Raw genomic sequence first — 20,018 nt, 5'->3', positions numbered from 1 at the left:
CAGGAAGTGCAGGAAACTCAGAGAATCCCAAAAAACTTGGACCCAAGGAAGCACACACCAAGGCACATCATAACCATATTACTCAATATTAAAAATAAGAAGAGAATCTTAAAAGCAGAAAGAGAAAAGGAGACAGTTACCTACAAAGAAGTTCCCATAAGACTATCAGTTCATAGTCTTTTTCTCAGAAGAAACCTTGCAGGCAAGAAGGGAATAGAAAAAAGTATTCCAAGTCATGAAAGGCCAGGACTTACATTCAAGATTACTCTGTCCTGCAAAGCTATCATTTAGAATGGAAGGGCAGATAAAGTGCTTTCCAGATAATGTTAAGTTAAAGGAGTTCATCATCACTCAGGTCTTATCATATGAAATGTTAAAGGGACTTATCTAAGAAAGAGAAGAAGATAAAAATATGAACAGTAAAATGACAACAAACTCACAACTATTAACAACCAAACATAAAAATCAAAAACAAAAATGAACTAAACAAGTAGAAAAGGAGCAGATTCGCAGAAATAGAGATCACAAGGAGAGTTATCAGTGGGGTGGGGGGAGAATGGGGAAAAAGATGCAGCATAAATGGTAGGTACAAAATAGACTGGAGTTGGTTAAGAATAGTGTGGGAAATGGAGAAGTTGAAGAACTTATATGTATGACCCAATGACATGAACTAAGGTGAAAGAATGATGGTGGCATAGGGGTACACGGCATAAAGGGGAGAAAGAAATGGGAAAACTGTAATAAAATAATCAATTATATATGTATATATATATATGAATACACATACACACACACAAATATATATAAAGAAAGAGGCCTTTCTCCAGATGGGTTGAGTGGGAGAGCATGTCCGCCTCTGTGGAGTGAGGTGTCAGAACTGAGGTTCCCTGGAGTGGGGGAGGAAGTGAAGTCTGAGAACAGGCAGTGACCTAGGGGATGTTGGTACTTGGTGTCAATATGGGAACCATCATGGATACTGGTTCTTAGCCTATCTTGGTGCATGAACCGCTTTGGCTTCTGTGAGGCATATCAACTTCCTTCTCATAAAAATGTTATAAATACACAAAATAAGATAAATAAAATTTTAGAAAATAATTATATTGAAATAGGTTGTATCTGTATACCCTTTGGTTAAAACCTCAAGGAGCTTGAGTGATCTAAGTTTTAGCATGAAAAGTACCTGTAAAAAATGGCACTGCATTATACTATCTGATTTTGTTGTCACAGACTGTCACAGGTCATTTGATCTGCCACTCTGATAAAGGACACCTGGCTCCAACAGAATTCGAGAGTTAGAACAACCATTTAAAGCTCCCAAAGTCCTTGAGTGTCTGCTGTGAGCTGCTTTGATTCTGTATTATACTGAAATACCAAAGAACAGGCTAAGAACAAAAGTATGATTGCCAAAACCAAAAATACTTATGCAGAATCATATTTTAATAAATTGTAATTAATACATTTGTATATAGGACATTAACACATTATTATTTTATATTACTTTTTATGAAGCACTCAAATCAATAAATCCAAGGATATTCTCTCAAACACAGATAAACAGCACAAGCAGGACTCTATTTTCATGTTCTTTCATACATCTTTAGAGTGGAGTCTGATCACAAATGCTGGCTGTTATTTAGAAGTTTGAAATGGAAGCTGAGAGCAGTCACATGAATCCTGAGCCCCCAGGGTCACAAGGAAGCACATTCACAAGCCCCATGCACCTGCTCACCTGTTCTGCAAAGTTCTGAGTCCAGGGAAGGGCTCTAATTGGAAACACTGTCATTATCCTCAGAGCTAAGTACACAAGCGAGTCTAGGCCTGCTGCTAGTTGCCTTCAGTAATCAGAGACTCAGACACATGACTGTTTGGAGGAGCCAGGAGGCAGCTGCCACCCACACTTGGCCCCCACGACTGCCATCAAGATCTAGGCATGTCCTGGCCGACCCTACCCCACCACCATGTTCTCCCTGAGCCATAGGGTCTAGTCCCAGTGCCAGCCTGGAGGCACAACTCCCTCCCTGACTCCCAGCCCTGGTCTTCACTCCCCCACACTCTGTAGACTGCACACCCTTCTACCATTCCACCCCGCCCACAATATGTGAAGATAAAAGAAAGTGAACTGTGGATAAGTCACAATCTAATGTGCAAGAGGGAAGCTGCGATCTCACACAATGACTTACTTCCAACAGCTCTTTAACATGAGTCTTTTCCAGTCTACATTCATATTTCTCATATTTGTATTCAGTCAATTCTTCCCAGGCTAACTGGCAGCTCTAATCACCATAAAGCCTGAAGTCCAAGGGGAAGTCACATAGTGAACTCACTTCCTAGTGGCACCTAGGGAAGACCCACAGCCATCTGAACCTCTCCTGTAGCCCAGGGAAGCACCTACCCTACTCCCCACCGCCAGCCCAAATTATAATATCAAATTTTCTAAACATGCACAAGCCCAGTTTTCTCTTTATCATGACTTCTCAGAGATGGTGACTTCTGCTCTATGGGGGTCATAGCATGAAGATTACTCTGTTCCTCTTGTTAGTCCCAAAGATTTGTACACCCCAGCAAACCCTTTGTAAGATCTGTTCCAGTGCATAGTCAAAGTATTGGGGGCTTCATATACTTAACTGAGGAAGAAGTCCTGGAAGAAAAACAATCTCCAGATAATAAAGTCTAAGCAGTGTTTTAATATCAAATATGTCACTTGTTTTCTTTTGGAATTGTCAAATGGTAATAATATTTCATTTGACAACTCCAAAGGCAAATGAATAAATTTCTCATTTCTATGAAAATCAGGTTTCCAAAGAAAAGAAAAAGAATAAAGAAAGAATGGAATCTAAGACCAGGTAAGCTCAGAGATGTTTTACCTTATGCATTTCATTCTTCTGCAAGATGCAGTCATGTCCTGCATCTCTTCAAGGGATGAGCCCTATGGAGAATGTTGATATCTCACTTTTCTATGACTAATTTTTATAATGCAGAAACACTTATTTGAGGCAACCCTTAGTGAGAGCAAGAGTAGACACTTAGTGCTGGCTTCTGATGTTGTTCTGAAGGGCTCATGGCCTCAGATGAGGCCTGATGCCAGAGGTGACTTTGAGTAATGTCGTAGATAAGTCTTCCCTAAAACTCCAGCTCCAAAAACTTAGCAAAGTCCACTTGACTTTCAAATATATTTTGTGTGTCAAAGCTCTAGCCCGGGCTTTGAAGTAACACACTCCAAGCTCTTTGTGGCAGCTCTTGTGGCTGAGCACTTTGTAATACAGTGAAGAGACTCATCTTCATTCCCAAAATGCATGTGCAAAAGCTGCAGTGAACATGGGGATGAAGTGGCCCTTCAAGATCCTGATATCAGTTCTTTTGAATAAAGACCCAGAAGTGGAATTGCTGGGTCACATGATAATTCTATTTTTAATTGTGGAAACAAGCAAATATCCATCAACAGATAGAGAAGTTGTGGTGTATACTTCTAGTGGAACATTACTCACCCTCAAAAAAGAAGATCCTGGCATATGCAACTACATGGATGAATCTTGGGTACATTATGCTAAGTTAAGTAAGCCAGTCACAAGATGAAAAATATTGCATGGTTCCACTTATATAAGGTGTCTAAAGTAGTCAAACTCATAGAAGCAAAAAATAGAATGGTAATTACCTTGGTTTGTGAGGATCAAAAATGAGGAGTTGTTTATTGTATATCAAGTTTTAGTTGTGCAAGATGAAGAAATTCTAGAGCTGTGTTGTACAACATTGTGCTTATAGTTAACAATACTGTACTGAACACTTAAAATTTTGTTAAGAGGGTAGATCCTGTGTAATTTTCCTTATTGCAATTTTAAAAAAGGAGATAAACATAAAGAGTGAAAAACACTAGCATTCCTTCTGCGGTCTTGCAGAACTTGAAGCCTTTGCTCACACTGTTCGCTCTAGAAGGTCCTTTTCTCCTTACTCCTGTTCCTACATGTGTGAGAGGTATGGGCCCTCATTTCTCTGTTATATGTAGAAAGCAACTGAAGATGTCAGATGCTATTTCTCCAAGACTCTCTGTATCACAATGCACTGGAGCACAGCACACATCCCATATCCCTGTGGTTACAGGCACTCAGGCCTCTGAATGAGGGTTGTTTGAAGGAGTAAACGACTAAAATTAGTATGGTATGTACTTAGAACAGTATTTAGCATTAGCTATTATTTGTACTTTAACTAATAAAAATAATTATTTTGGTCATTGAATGAAATGTGTTGATATGTGATAAGTGCCCTGTGGAATGGATACTCCAAGACAGCAGTATCACCACTGCAGTACCCTGCATGTATCCCCAGTGTCAATATTTGTGCATGATTATGTTGTTTTTATGGTGTGTTTTGTTTCAGGCTGGTGCGGAGGAGGTGGTGAAGAGGTTCACCATCAGAATTATGAGTCGTTTTTTTTCTGAAATTGGACCCTGTTCTTACAAAAGGTTCAAAGTGTCAACCCTCTTATTATAACTGGAATATGTATTCTTTACATATACAGACCAATTAAAGGAAACTACAGGATTCACTATGGTAGGCTCAATCTGGGAACCACTCTTATAGCATGGGAACTGAGCAATCAAGCTTTTCACAGTGATTAAAGCTACAGGTTTAACAATGCCAAGGTGGAGGGATGGGCCAGTCTCCCCATGAATTCATTAATTGTGTTTATTGTACATATAGTCTACCTGTGTCTTTGAGGCTTGGGATCATAAAATATGAATGACTGCACCTAAACTACAGAGCTGTTGTTTCTGTTCATTCAGGTTCAAAGAGAACTCTGTTAGACCACACTACTGGGGTCCTGGCTCTTCCTAACAGGCCAACCAGCCCAGAGAAAACTTAAGCCATACATTCTACCCTACTGGTACAGGTTAAATACAATGGGTCACTTAGCAGAAACATGACTTAAATTAGGGAGAAAGAGAGATTCCAAGATGGCAGTGAAGTAGGGGGAAGCTACACTCATCTCCTCTTCAACATGAGTTACAACTAAATCAGAGAACAATCATCCTGAAAAACTAACTGAAGACTAGCTGAAGAGACTCTTATACCAAGGATTTATAGAAAAAAAACATATCAAAACAGATGCCATTTTTTGTGGGTGGAACATTCACTTCTGTGTAGCATCAGTTTGGGGGAAAGCATTTGCCCCACCCTCAGGCATCCCTCTGGCTCAATCATGCAGAGTTTAGTCCCTGCTGAGAAGACAATTGCCTAGCTCAGTGTGTAGAGGTCTGGGCAGACACAGGGAGCATCAATGACTAAGTTGTCTGTCTCGAAGCAGAACCCACTTTTCTTACTTTCCTGGGAACCTAACGGGTGCTTCCCCCTCATGGGAGATCCAATAGAAACACACTCCCAACTTCCAGTGGAACCAACTTTTGGGCTCTGAAGCCTCAGTACACCTGACTCCTAATGGCTCCACCCTGCAAAATTTAAAACAGATTGAGTCCTGTGGCTCTGGTGAGGGGACCACACCCACCACCATCTCTGAAGCCAAAATGGCATCTCTCCCTCACCAGAGATCCACTAGCCTCATTCTCCCAATTCCAGCAGAGGCTCTTTTAGTGACTGAGTTTAATGAGCAGACAACAGGCTAAGGTAGGTTAAGACAGATCTCAGGTAACTTAGGACTTTGATGACTTTCCCCGAGACCCAGTGCTGGAAAAAGCTGGCCATGGTGTACCGTTGGTCCTTCCTCTGCACACTCAAACCCAGGAGAGGCAGCTATGAACTATAAAAAGCTTGTAGCTCCAAACAGATTGCCAAGGGCCAGGCACAGATAGTATTAGACATACTATGTGTCCCTCCCAAGAAACCCAAGATTAACATACCCGGTGACAACACACTTCATACAACACCAAAACAGGATCCCACATTCCTAGAACAGCCAGCTCAGGTAATCAAAGAGACTGGGGAAGTAGGCAGCAGAGGACAACTCCTACATGAGGCCAACCTACAGAGACTGAAAGTCATAGGAGATATATCTAATACCTAAAAACAAACATAAAGAGTTAGCTAAAATGGGGACATAAAGAAACAAGACTCAAATGAAAAAAACACGAGAACTCTCTAGAAAAAGAACTAAATAAAAGGTAGGCAAGCAATTTATCAGATATAGAGTTCAAAGTCATGGGTATGGAATGCACAAGGAACTTAGTGAGAAATATAATAGCATGAAAAAGAATATAGAAACCATAGAAAGAATCACTAAAAAGAATACAATATCTGACGTCAAAAATACATTGGAAGGAATTAACGTAGGCTGCATGAAGCAGAGGATCAAATCAGCAATTTGAAAGACAAGGTAGAAAAAAAAAGCACCCAAGCAGAGCAACAAAAAATTTTTAAATGAAAGAGAATTAGAATAGTTCAAGAGAACTTTTGTACAACATGAAACATAACATCCACATCATAGGGGTACCAGAAGTACAAGAAATAGAGCAAAAGGTTGAGAATCTATCTGAGGAAACAATGACTGAAAACTTTTAACCTGGTGAAGAAAAAAGACACCCATGTCCAGAAAACAATGAAAGTCACAAACAAGATGCTCTCAAACAGTATGAAATCAAGGAGACTCACACCAAGACACATCATAATTAAAATTCCAAAGGTTAAAGACAAGGAAAAAGACAGTTACCTACAAGGAAACTCTCATGAGACTGTCAGCTGACTTCCCAAAAGAAACATTTCAGGCCAGGAGGGATTGGCATTAAATATTCAATGTGATGAAAAGCAGAAAATCTATAACCAAGACTAATTTACCCAGCAAGACTAGTTTAGCCAACCAAGACTAGTTTTTATCATTTAAAATTGAAGGAGAAATAAATAACTTCCCATACAAGAAAAAGCTAAAGGAGTTTGTTACCACCAAAAAGTATTACAAAAAATGTCAAAGAGATTGCTTTAAGATGGGGAAGAAGAAAAAAATAGAGGAATCTAGTTAAAAGAATAAAATAACAATAAATACATACCCATTAATAATCACTTTAAATGTAAAAAGCTTAAATGCTCCAATCAAAAGGTATATGCTAAGTGAATGTATAAAAAAGCAAGGTCAACATATATGCAATCTAAAACAGACCCACCTAGGAATGAAAAATGCACACAGGCTAAAAGTAAAGGGAGGGATAAATATATTTCACGCAAATTGAAATTTAAAAATCTGGGATAATAATACTTATATCTGACCAAATAAACTTTAAAACAAACCCTATAGTAAGAGATAAATAAGGACAAAACATAATGATGAAGGGAGCAATTCTACAAGAGGATATGGCCTTTGTAAACATTTATGCACCCAACATAGGAGCACTTAGTATGTAAAGAGAGTTTTGAGGGACATAAAGGATGAGATTGACAGTAATACAGTCATAGTAGGAGATTTTAACACACATTGGCATCAATGAATATATCTTCCAGACAGAAAATCAATAAGAAAATGGTGGCCTTAAGTGACACACTGGATCAGAGAGATTTTACAGATATCTTAGGAGCATTTCATCTCAAAGCAGCAGAATATATATTGTTTTCAAGTACACAGGTAACAGTATATAGGGAAGACTTCATTTCAAGAAACAAAACAAGTCTCAGTAAATTTAAGAAGATTAAAATCACATCAAACATCTTTGATTACAGTGCTATCAAACTAGGAAAAAAATGGAAAAATACACAAAGACATGAAGGCTCAATAACATGTAACTGAACTTGAATGGGTTAAAAATGAGATACAGGATTAAATCAAAAGATACCTTGAAGCACATGAAAACGAGACAATAACAATCCTAAATCTATGACACAGTGAAAAAATTTCTAAGAGGGTAATGCATAGCATACAAGCCTACACCAAGAAACAAGAAAATTATCGACTAAATAAAATGGGGAGAAAAAAAGACCAAAGTGAGTAGAAGGAAGGAAATAATAAAGATGACAGCAGAAATAAACAAAATAGAGTCTAAAAACAGTATAAAAGATAAATGAAATCAAGAGATGATTATTCAAAAAAATAAACATGATTAACAAACATTTAACCAGACTCATCAAGAAAGAAAGAGGACCCCCAAAAATAAATATCAGACATAAAAAAGAAGTAATGAATGATACCAAAAAATACAAAGAGTGTAATAAAATATTATGAACAACTATATGCCAACAAATTGGACAAGCTGGAAGAAATGGATAAATTCCTAGAAACGTATCATCTTCTGACATTAAATCAGAAAGAATCAGAGAATCTGAATAGATAGATTTTAAATTGAGAAATTAAAGCAGTAATTTAAAAACTTCCAAGAAACCAAAATCCTTTACCAAATGACTTCACAGGTAAATTTTTAACAAAAACTCAAAGAAGAAATAACACCCATCCTTCTCAAACTATTTCAAAAAACTCAAGGGGAGGAAACACTTCTAAGCTCATTTTATAAGGCCAGTATTATCCTAATTCTAAAACCAGCTAAAAACACTACAAAGAGAGAAAATTATAGGCCAGTATCTATGATGAATGTAGATGCTAAAATCCTCAAGAAAATATTAGTAAACCAGATTCTGCAATACATTCAGAAGGGCATACACCATGATCAAGTAGGATTTATTCTGGGGATGTAAGGTTGGTATGATATCCACAAATCAACAAACATGATACATCTTACAAGCAAATTGAGAATAAAAAACACATTATTATATCAATAGTGCAGTAAATGCATTTGATGACATCCATCATTTATTTATGATAAAAAAAACTCTGAGCAAAATGGGAATAGAGGAAATATACATCAACATAATAAAGGCCAGATATGACAAATCCACAGCCAACATCATACTAAATGAGAAAAAGCTAAAAGGTTTCTGTTAATATCAGGAACAAAAGAGGAATGTCTGCTTTCACCACTATTATTCAACATAATACTGGAAGCCTTAGCTACAGCAATAAGACAAGAAGAAAAAATAAAAGGAATCCAAATTGGAAAGAAAGAAGTAAAACTGTCTTCATCTGCATATGACATAATACTGTATATAGTAAACCCTAAAAATTTCACCAAAAACACACTACTGAGCTAATAAATAAATTCAGTAAAGTAGAAGGATACAAAGTAAATATCCAGAATTCAGTTGTGTTTTTATACACCAATAATGAACTCTCAGAAAGAGAAACTAAGAAACAGTATCATTCATAATTGCTTAAAAAAGAGAAAAACACCTAGGAATAAATTTAAGCACGGATGTAAAATATCTGTACTCAGAAATTTATAAGACATTGGAGAAAATACAAATAAGTGGAAGTACATATTGTGTTCATGGATTGAAAGAATTAACATTAAAAATTTCCATAGTACCCAAAGCAATCTGTATTTTCAACACAATTCTTCCCAGGATAACAATGGCATAGTTCACAAAACTAAAGAAATATTCCAAAAATCTATATGGAACCACAAAGGACCTTGACTACTTTCAGCAAATAAGAAAGAATAAAGTTAGAGGAGTCATGCTATCTGGTATCAAACTATACTACAAGGCCATAGTAATGAGAACAGCATGGTACTGGCATAAAAATAGACATAGATTAACAGGACAAAGCAGAAAGCCCAGAAATAAACCCATGCCTACTAAGATATGAAAAAGGAGGCAAAAACATACAATGGGTAAGAACAGTCTACTCAATAAATTGTGTTGGGAAAATTGAACAGATATGTGTAAAAAAAAAATTTGACTACCTTCTTACCTGTACACCATACACATGAATAAACACAAATGAATGAAAGACTTAAGTGTTGGACTCAAAACCATAGAAATCCTAGAAGAAAACATAGGCAGTAAAAACTCATGCATTTCAGGTGGCACATTTTTTCTGTTATATCACTCCAGGGAAGGGAAACATATATAAGAAAAAAATAAACAAATAAGACTACAGCAAAATAAAAACGTTTTGCACAACAAATGAAACCATCAACAAAATAAAAAGACAAGCCACTGAATGGGAAAACATATTTACCAATGATACATCTGATAAGGGCTTAATACCAAAACGTATAAGGAATTTATAAAACCAAATAAAAACCCACCAAAACAAATAATCCAATTAATAAATGGGCAAAGAACCTGAACAGACACTTCTCCAAGGATGGCTAATAGACATATAAAAAAGTGCTAAACACCACTAATCATCAGAGAAATGCAAATTAAAATTACAGTGAGATATCACCTAGCACCTGTCAGAATGGCTGTCATCAATAAATCAACAAACAAGAATTGCTGACCAGGCTGTGGAGCAAACGGAACACTTGTACATTGTTGGTGGAAAGCCACTGTGGAAAGCACTATGGAGCTATCTCAAAAAAATTTAAAAAAGAAACTGTTTTATGACCTGGAAATCCTGCTTATGAGAATATTCTAAGAATCTTGAAACATCAATGTGAAAGAATATATGCACTTCTATGTTCACTGCAGTGTCATTTAAAATAGCCAAAATTTGAGCTGTAGTACATTTACACAATGGAATACTACTTGGCTGTAAAAAAAAAAAAAAAAAAAAAAAAAGGAAATCTTCCCTTTTATAGCAGCATGGCTGGACCCAGAGAGTATTGTGCTAAGTGAAGTAAGCCAGTCATAAAAAGAGAAATACCATGTGATTTCACTTATATCTGTAATCTAACATACAAAATAAACTAACAAACAACATAGACTCATAAATAGATAGAACAGGATGACAAGATTCAGAAGAGAAGTGAGTTGAGTGCTGGGTTAAAAATGTGAAGAGATTAAATAAAGAAAAAAACCATCATAGACAAGATAATAGTGATGATAACCAGCGGAGAAGGTGTTGGGAGGAGGTAGAAGTAGGTAAAGGGGTGATAAATAGTGATGAAGACTTGATCTTGTATGGTGAATATGCAATACAATATATAGCTGCTGTATTATAGAATTATATATCTGAAACCTGTATAATTTTATTAACTAATGTACTCTAATAAATTCAATGAAACTAAAAATATATTTAATTATAAAAATAAATAATATAAAATGAGGGAGAGAAATATTTATATTTGCCTTACAATGTAATGAGCCACATTTAAGTCTGAATGTGGAGGGTACTTGTACAGATTACCTTGTGGCTAGGTTATGAGCAGCTATGCCCCCATCCCTGCTCAAGACACAGGCTAAGGAGCTGCTCCCCAGTGTGTTGAGTGCTACCAATGGTTTCCATACCTTGACAGGTCCCAGAAGTTTGTGAAGAGCCTATCCAATTTGCAGGGAAGTCTGCAGAGATGCCCCAGAGATGGGTTTCCTCTTTGGCTCTCTTCCCTCAGCAGTGATTGGGGTTCATCCTCTTCATACACTAATTTTTATTCACTCTACATGTCCTGTTTCTGTAAAGTCATGCATCTACAGGCAAACTAACAATGCCATTCACCAGGGCTTTTACACGCGGACATCCTGACTCATAATTAAGTAGCAAATGTCTTATGAGAGAGTAGAACAATAATAAGTGGATATTTAATAAAGAATTTTCTGTTATTTTCACTTGAATAATTAAAGAAATCCCTAGAAAAATTTAAAAGTAATGTGTATACTCAAGGACTTCACATTAAGATGACATTTTCTTTATTTTATTTTTTTTAACTTTTTTTTATTGATTATGCCATTACATTTGTTTTATTTCCCCCCTCTGCTCTCCTTCACCCTGCATACCCCTCCCCCACCATTCTCCCCACTTTAGTTCATGAACACGTGTCTCAAGTTCTTTAGATTCTATATCTCCCCTACTATTCTTACCCTCCCCCATATCTATTTTCTATCTACTGTCTATGCTACTTATTTTCTGTACCTTCTTCCCCCTTCTCCTCCTCCCACTCCCCTGTTGCTAACCCTCCATGTGATCTTCATTTCTATGGTTCACTCCTGATCTAGCTGTCCTCTTAATTTGCTTTTGTTTTAGGTGCGGTTGTTAATAACTGTGAGTTTGCTGTCCTTTTACCGTTTATCTTTTTTATCTTCGTTTTCTTAGGTAAGTCCCTTTAACATTCATATAAGTAAGGGCTTGGTGATGATGAACTCCTTGAATTTGATCTTATCTTAGAAGCACTTTATCTGCCCTTCTATTCTAAATGAAAACTTTGCTGGATAGAGCAATCTTGGTTGTAGGTCTTTGGTTTTCATGACTTGGAATACTTCTTTCCAGCCCCTTCTTGCCTGTAATGTCTCTTTTGAGAAATCCGCTGACAGTCTGATGGGCACTCCTTTGTAGGTGACTGTCCCCTTATCTCTTGCTGCTTCTAGAATTCTCTTTCATTTTAATCTTGGCTGATGTAATTATGATGTGCCTTGGTGTGTTCCTTCTTGGGTCCAACTTCTTTAGGACATCTTTAAATGTTCCAACATTCAAATTATAGGGGTACCAGAAGGGGAAGAGGAACACCCACGAGTGGAACACTTATTTGAACAAATAATAAAGGAGAATTTCCCCAATCTGGCCAAGCAAAAAGACTTCCAGGAAATCCAGGAAGCTCAGAGACTCCCAAACATTTTCTTTATCATATTCACATCTATGTTTATCCATTGACTTTGGTATTTACTCAATAATTGCTATTTGTGTCCAAGGTCTTCTTTATAGATTAGCCTCATGATTAGTTTACATGTATTAAGTGGTTTAAATCTGGATGACACATTCTCATAAAAATAGATACAATTAGCCAAGATTAATCCATGTTATTGAATACGAATTTAGGTCCAGTACCCACACCCATGAAATTTACAATCTGTGTTTTATGTAATTCCGCATTCATTGTTAATATATATTTCACAATATCTACTAGTGATAATTAGGTCAATTAACCTGCTCAAGTTGCAACATGCATGTTTGTTTTGATACATTTCAATAAAAGTCACCACATACATTACAAGTTTCAAAGGTAATTCCATGAAAGGGATACAAATAACTGATCTTGTTAGGAGTCACTGTTAATGTGTTTTACAAACTTCTTAAAAGGCTTTTCTAAAACTGTACTTCTATTTAATTTTAATTGTTGAGTTATTCACCAAACTCAACTGTAATTAACAAAATCAGTGGAAAACACATGTTTTTCCAAGAGTCAGAACAGCCTTATAAAGGCTCAAAATAAACACATTATATTTACAGAAATTTTATAGGAGGTTACAAAATACATGTTAAAATTTCAGGAATTGTTAAACTTTACCATTATTAAACAATATATAAAATTACAGATTAATGTTACATTAAAAGCAAAATTAATAAGAATTCAAAAATCATCACTTCCTATATATTTTACTCCATTTTGCTTTGGCCTATGTTCTTGAGAATTTTTATATCTATGATATGGGCATGGCAGAAGTACTATGTAATGGTGAACTAATATGCATCCTAACTCTGTGATTAATCATTATCTCTTTGTCAGCATGAGATTGGCCACAACAGGAGTACTGATGCCACAGAACTCAACAAACTTCAGCAGCAAATTAGGGCTTGACTTTTTGTTTTGGTGATTGGCCACACTTAAGAAAATGATGAAGTAAATGTTGGTAACACAGATTATACTTCAAAGTGTTTTGTGTACATAGTTGTTACATAATAAAATGGCGCAATAATTGAGGAAATAATCTTCCCCAATAGTTTTCAAAACCTAATATCCAATTTAGCAAAAATATCACTGGCATCACTGAAGAACTAGTACAGTCCTTAAATCCATTTTTGTTGTTTTATTTTCACTTGCTTGCATAATTATGACAATAACAATACAATCATGTCAGAAGCACAGCTACTAAAGTGCTAGGTTGGTTACAGATACAAGATTTCAGCAAAACTCACCAAGAGCATTATATGAGAATCAAATGAAATTTATGATAATGAGTAATGTATATTTTATTACTTTTTATAATTTTTGCAATGTATATATAATAGAATGATTGACAATAAAATTATGTATATGTTTATATTTTTTTCTGGGATGCTTGTTCCTAAACATTTACCATTACACCACTAAGTATCTTTATTAGTTTTTCTCTATGTGTATAAAAATTATAGGCAACGTAAAGAGATATAATTGCCTAAATATATTTCCTAAGGAGGCAGTAAGGGATTTTTTTTAACTGAAAAAAATAATTCCAATTAAGAAATAAAGTTCTTTGGTGATAATACCAAAGAGTGATTTACCAAAATGCTAATAATACTCAAAGATGATTTGGATGCTCTCATTCCAGTATGACTGCCAATCAAAAAATATTGTCCAAGTGTATCCATTTAAATTATATTCTCATCTAAATATATAATGATGGTATATACCTTATAATTTAAAGTGTTTAGATGAAGATTTTCTAAGATTTTAATTATATTTTTTTAAAATTACACACACACCTACAGCTTTAGCTGCTGCTTCTTTTCATGAGCTCAAACTGGAAGGTCAACTCAAAGGAACAGTGAAAGTGTACAAGCTCCCATCCCTGGCTCTAGTGCCATAGTGCATTGTTCAAGAAAGTCCATAGCATGTTCCAAAAACAAAGAGACAAAGCTGCAATGAGTAGAGTTATTGAGTGCATGCCAAATTGAGATAAGATAGAGATGATGCCAAGTGGGCAAGGAATATCTTGAAAGCCATTCAAGAAATGCCCAGAAGCCAGTAGAGACAAACAAAGGGAAGTAATGAGCAACATACTTTTAGCGGCAAGCATCTCGGGATCAACTATGAAAATAAAGTTGTATTTATGGAATTGTTTCCTTTTTTGCCCCTAGAAAAGTGCTGCACCATAATAGGATCCAAAATCATAGGATGAATGAATGATATTCTGAGCCTGCCAACCAGGGCAGGCATAGTTGTTTGAAGGCTTTATATTTTGAAAACATGTGTTATGAAGTTTGTTATGACACTTAATTTTTAAAATGTGAGATTTTTGCCAACCCTAAAAGCAGAAGTAGGAAACTACAACTTCTTCATCCAATCCAGCTCACCACCTATTTTTGTAAATGAAGTTTTATTGGAACACAGCCATGCTCATGCATTTCTGTGTATCTATGGCTGCTTTTGCACTGTAATTGCAGAGTTGAGTAGCTGTGACAGGCACAGTATGGACTGCAAAGCCTAAATATGTACTAGCTGGCCCTTTAAAGAAAAACTTTGGCAATTCCTGCCTTAGAAGAGTCAATACAGTAGGTAAAATTCTTATGTTTTTACCTTTTTTATGGTTCCACAAAACCAAAGAGTGATTACATAATAATTCATTTGTTCAATTAACAATGATTGAATGCCTACTGTATATCATTAGAAATAAATAAGACATCCTCCCACCCTGGCTGGCCAGGAGTTCTAGTTGGAAACACAGAAAGGTAGATGCTTAATGTCAGTCCTGGGACTTGACCATAAATTTGAAGGAGATGCTCACTCCCGGTATGCAGCAGGTGAGGTCTCAGGTTTCACAAGTGAACAACAGTCACTTATCCCTTGCTTCTTTAACGCAACAGGGTTCCTGCTGTTTCAGAACTAGGGTGAGAGACTAAGGATGACTCTGATGGGCCTCTGCAGGAGGAGACATTAGGACACCAGCCAAGACTGCAACATGTCTTGTCTCTCACTTGACAAGTGACTTTGGTCCATATCATTCCCTGGAGTGTGGAAGAAGGGAATGGTACCTGTTGCTACACTATATAACACGTACTGTGGTAAACACTAAGGAGCATCATTTTATGTAACTAACCCTATTATCAAACCTATGCAGCAAGGTTTCTCACACTGAGTAGGGAGACTGAGGCTCAGAGTAGGAAAGATACCAAGCATCCCACTGCTAACAGGTAATGGAGTGGGAAAAGAGTCAGATTTACTTCAAAGCCAAGCTGTTAGGACTTTGGCTAGAGTCTGAAACCTGAGGCAGGAGGGAGTGGTGGATGAAGTCAACTGTAGCATAAAAGGTGGAGAAGAGTGCTCAGTGGACCCTGGATGTCATAAGTTTGCCATTGCTGGTGACTTTCAGCATGGAAAGACACCCTTACTTTCTTCCCTTGATGGTTCCTTCAATAAGGTGGTTTGGAGGGTAGACATTCTGGATTATGTTTATCTTATTATCTGAGTCAAGGTCAACCTTAAAGGAAAAAAAAAGAATCATAAAATGCACAGCCTGCAAAAATAGAGTTCATATGTTAAGATAATATCTAAGAAAGAAAGAGTCACTCAAAGATATTCAAAGAGCATATTTACAGATCAAAACCATGTATTTATTGGTTGACTAAAAAGTTGGTTTGGTTTTTCCATGAAATGGCTCTAGTAGCACTTAATTATCTTTAACTTCATTCAAAACAATTTTGTTAGATTGTATTGTGATAGCTGTCATATCAGTGTGCATTAAAAACATTTATCAAAATTGGTGAATTTTTGTATAGCCATGTTAATACTGAAGATGGAAGAAAATAAGCAGCATTTTTGGCATAGTATGCCTTATTATATCAAGAAAGGTAAAAATGCAACTGAAAGGCAAAAATGCAAAACCAGATTTGTGCAGTATATGGAAAATGTGCAGTGACTAATCAAATGTGTCAAAAGTGGTTTGTGGAGTTCTGTGCTGGAGATTTCTTGTTGGATGATGCTCCACATTTGAGTAGACCAGTTGAATCTGATAGCAATCACATTAAGATGTTAATTGAAAACAATCAACATTGTATCACATGGGAGATAGTCAACATATTCAAAATATCCAGATCAATGAAGTTATTGGTGAAAATGAAAAACATGTCCTTCGTTTTATGAAAAAATGGGCTTTTTGGCCAACCCAATATTTAGAATGCCCATTTCCTAACTAGAAAATTAAGTGGACCTGCTAAACTAGACCCCCCATCTTGAGCAAGTTCATATTCTCTTAAATTCTGTTTCCTAATCTACACAACAGGGGTAATAAAGCCTAATTCCCAGGGGGTTGTAATAATAAAATGAGGCCATATTATAAAACAATATAGTATTTTTGCATATATCAATATTGTTTTTGTGTGTCTCATATTAGGATTGATGATATTGTATTGGTTTTAACAATGGGTCAGGTTCTATGCTAAGAAATCAAGATATAAGAATGAATAAGCTGCAGCCTCTGCCCACAGGGACTTCATGGAGACTGACAGAGCAACAGGTAGTAGGAGGGAGACACAGGCAGCAGAATCCCTCCTTCAGTTCAGCTGCCTACAGAATGTTAAATATTAAAGAACTCAACATATCTGTGTTGCATCAGTTTATCGTTTACAAAAGGGAAAGGACTGTAATGCTTATCACAGTTCTTTCTTAATTCTCTTCTCCAAGTCCTTGTGTTTCTGGGGCTGCAGGGCCCACTCTGATGCCATCTACAGCTCCCTGTTGGGCATCCTCAGCAGCTCTCTCCCACCAAAATATGCATCTCTTGAGAATTTGTACACATGTTCTAGTGGTAGCACTAGCTGAACAGGTTGCTCTCTTAAGCACATGTTTAAACAGATTGTTGATGCCTTTAATCGCATCACTAACAAATGCACGAATTGCCAATAAGGCAGAGAGCTAGTGGGGACACACAAGGCAAGTTTGGTGGTCACCTATGTTGTGTAGCCAGGCTAACCGGACAAAGAAGGCCTCAGATGTGTTAGAGTGACTCAGACTCTAAATCCAGATGGTTTCCATTCATTCCAACCCAACTGGCACGTTGCTCCATGAGAACCATCAGGTCACTGCTTCCTTTACATTACTGGCCCATAGAAGATTAACTACTAAAGAACTCAATACATTTGTGCTGTTTCAGTTCATTTGTTATAACAAAAAAAGGAAAGGATAATAGTATTTATCATAAAAGTATTCACAAGAATAAAATCCAAAGGTTGTTTGAATCTGCTCAGAGGAAACATGCACTTTAAACAAAACATGATTAGACTACTTACTGATGATATGAAGATGAATGCTTTGTGAACATCACATGTGCCCAACCTCCAAAAAAGATAAATTCAAAATACTGGGAATTTTATTTTCTATGCACATACAAAGCTCACCCTACAGAGGAACATTGATCAGTAAAGAGGAAATGGGTAACTTGTATCCAAACAGCCAAACCAGCTAACATATATAAACATAGTTTTAACTAGTGATATTCTGGTAATGTTTAACAATAAGTTTTTGAGGAGCAAAGGAAAGGTTTGAAGCATCCACCGGTTTCTTTAAACATTCTCACAGGGGCTGAAGTCACTGATCATAAAGTTGAGAGACAGCCCCAGCTGAGCTCTGTAGAGCTGGGGCGAGTGGCTCCAGCAACCACTGAAACAGTAAGTTCTAACTGCTCTAGGCTTAGCTGCATGGCAGAATGGAAAAGAAAAAAACACTGGAGAGGCTGCTGGAAGATGTTGTTCATGTCCCAGTTTCAAATAACTATGAAGCCATGTAAGTCACTCATTCTTGGAGGCTGAGGTTTCTCACCTGGAAAATGAGTAATAACAGCTGTCCTGGAACCTCCATTAGATGGCCATGAGGATGAAAGAAGTTTATTGAGACACGTTAAATTCTAAGGTTCTATACCATTATAAGTTACTACTACCAAAGCATTCAGCACATAGCATGAAAATTCTTATACATATCTTTATTTTAACATACTTTGATTAGAGTGCTAAGAAATCTACAACTTCCATCTGACCCTGCAGAGGTATCTATTGAGTGTCCAGACTTTGATTAGAGTGCTAAGAAATCTACAACTTCCATCTGACCCTGCAGAGGTATCTATTGAGTGTCCAGCTTAATCTGTATCAGTATTTTTTACTAGTAAAATTTGAAATAATTCACTAATCTAATTATTGTAGCAAATTATGGACTACTCTCAAGCTCCTCTAAAATTTATAGAATCATTTCGAAAGGATAGCACCATACTACCAGGTGGAGGAGAAAGCCTGATGCCCAACTTCATAAGCTCTTAGGATAAAAGATACTGATCCATGAGAAGATGCAACTATTGCTGACTAATTTTAACTGATTGATAAAGCAGATTAGAGAAATCTTTTTTTAAGAATTCAATTTAAGAACAGTATATGAGGGATACCCCCTAAAAAGAGAATTACCTTCTGGAGGGACAGCCCCATGTAGTACAGGCTTCCCCCACTAGGTGAGTGCTCTAGAAACCCATCTGTTTCAGTGTCCTAGCTGGTGTTGTTGTGAGAGGTTTCATTCAACTTCAGTGAATTTTTTAAGACTCTTTCAATGTGTTTTCCCATTTCATGATTAGTGATTTACAAGTGCACCTGCCCACACTGCACTTTGAAAACTGAGTTTTTGACAACTGTGCTTCATCCTCCCTATTCACCCAATCTCACCCCAAGTGACTTTTTTTTTATTTCCCTGGATTAATGTTTTGCCAACATGGAAGAAGTTAAATTAAAAATGGCAGAAGCACTAAAAGGCATCAAAATTGATGAATTCAAAAACTGCTTTGAGCAGTGAAAAAATGTTTCCATAGGTGTATTGCATCAAATGGAGAATACTTTGAAGGTAACTGAAGTTTAAACCTGTAAGAATCAATACCCAGTTTTTTTTATAAATAAATCCTGTTTTGGGTATCCCCCCAAATGTTATATTAAAAACTTGAACTCCAGATATCATTAACTCATTTCCATTAAGACCTTCAAAATACCTGGAAATGGAATCTGAATTCCTACCTGTCATTTGACCTTCTTTAAGACTTTATCTTCCCTAGGCCTTGATTTGTCTGCATGGAAAAGAGCTTAATATCTATGCCATAGAAATTTTATGAGAAATAAGCCTGGTTGTATAAATGACAGGCACGTAGCTTCTTTACTATTCATATATGTCATTTTTAATTGGCATTGAATTGTTTCATATACAATAATGCCAAAATCCCAATGGGTACTTGTAAAACATGATTATTCTAATAAGTAACATAGACAAAAATAGGATTGAATTGTTATCTTTGAATACAATATTCCTCCTGTGGACTGAATTTTTGGATTTATAAAACTAATTTCTCCTTGAAATTTTCCTCAAAATGGTTTGAGTGTA

General features: G+C 36.4%; 1 long non-coding RNA gene across 1 annotated transcript in view; it reads right to left on the bottom strand.

Annotated features, from left to right (window-relative positions):
• Positions 1–14,239: 14,239 nt before the first annotated feature.
• Positions 14,240–20,018, bottom strand: part of LOC119062757 (uncharacterized) — a 30,676-nt gene continuing 24,897 nt past the window's right edge. Inside the window, exon 5 of the long non-coding RNA XR_005085044.2 lies at positions 14,240–16,095. This is a non-coding gene — a long non-coding RNA (uncharacterized LOC119062757). The remainder of the gene's footprint in view (positions 16,096–20,018) is intronic.

This window comes from Artibeus jamaicensis, unplaced genomic scaffold (genome assembly GCF_021234435.1).
Source record: "Artibeus jamaicensis isolate MK-2021 breed Jamaican fruit bat unplaced genomic scaffold, CSHL_Jam_final scaffold_916, whole genome shotgun sequence".
In the NCBI taxonomy this organism is placed as follows: domain Eukaryota; kingdom Metazoa; phylum Chordata; class Mammalia; order Chiroptera; family Phyllostomidae; genus Artibeus; species Artibeus jamaicensis.
Note: the sequence above shows the minus strand (reverse complement) of the source record. Positions and strands in the feature narration are given on the sequence as shown.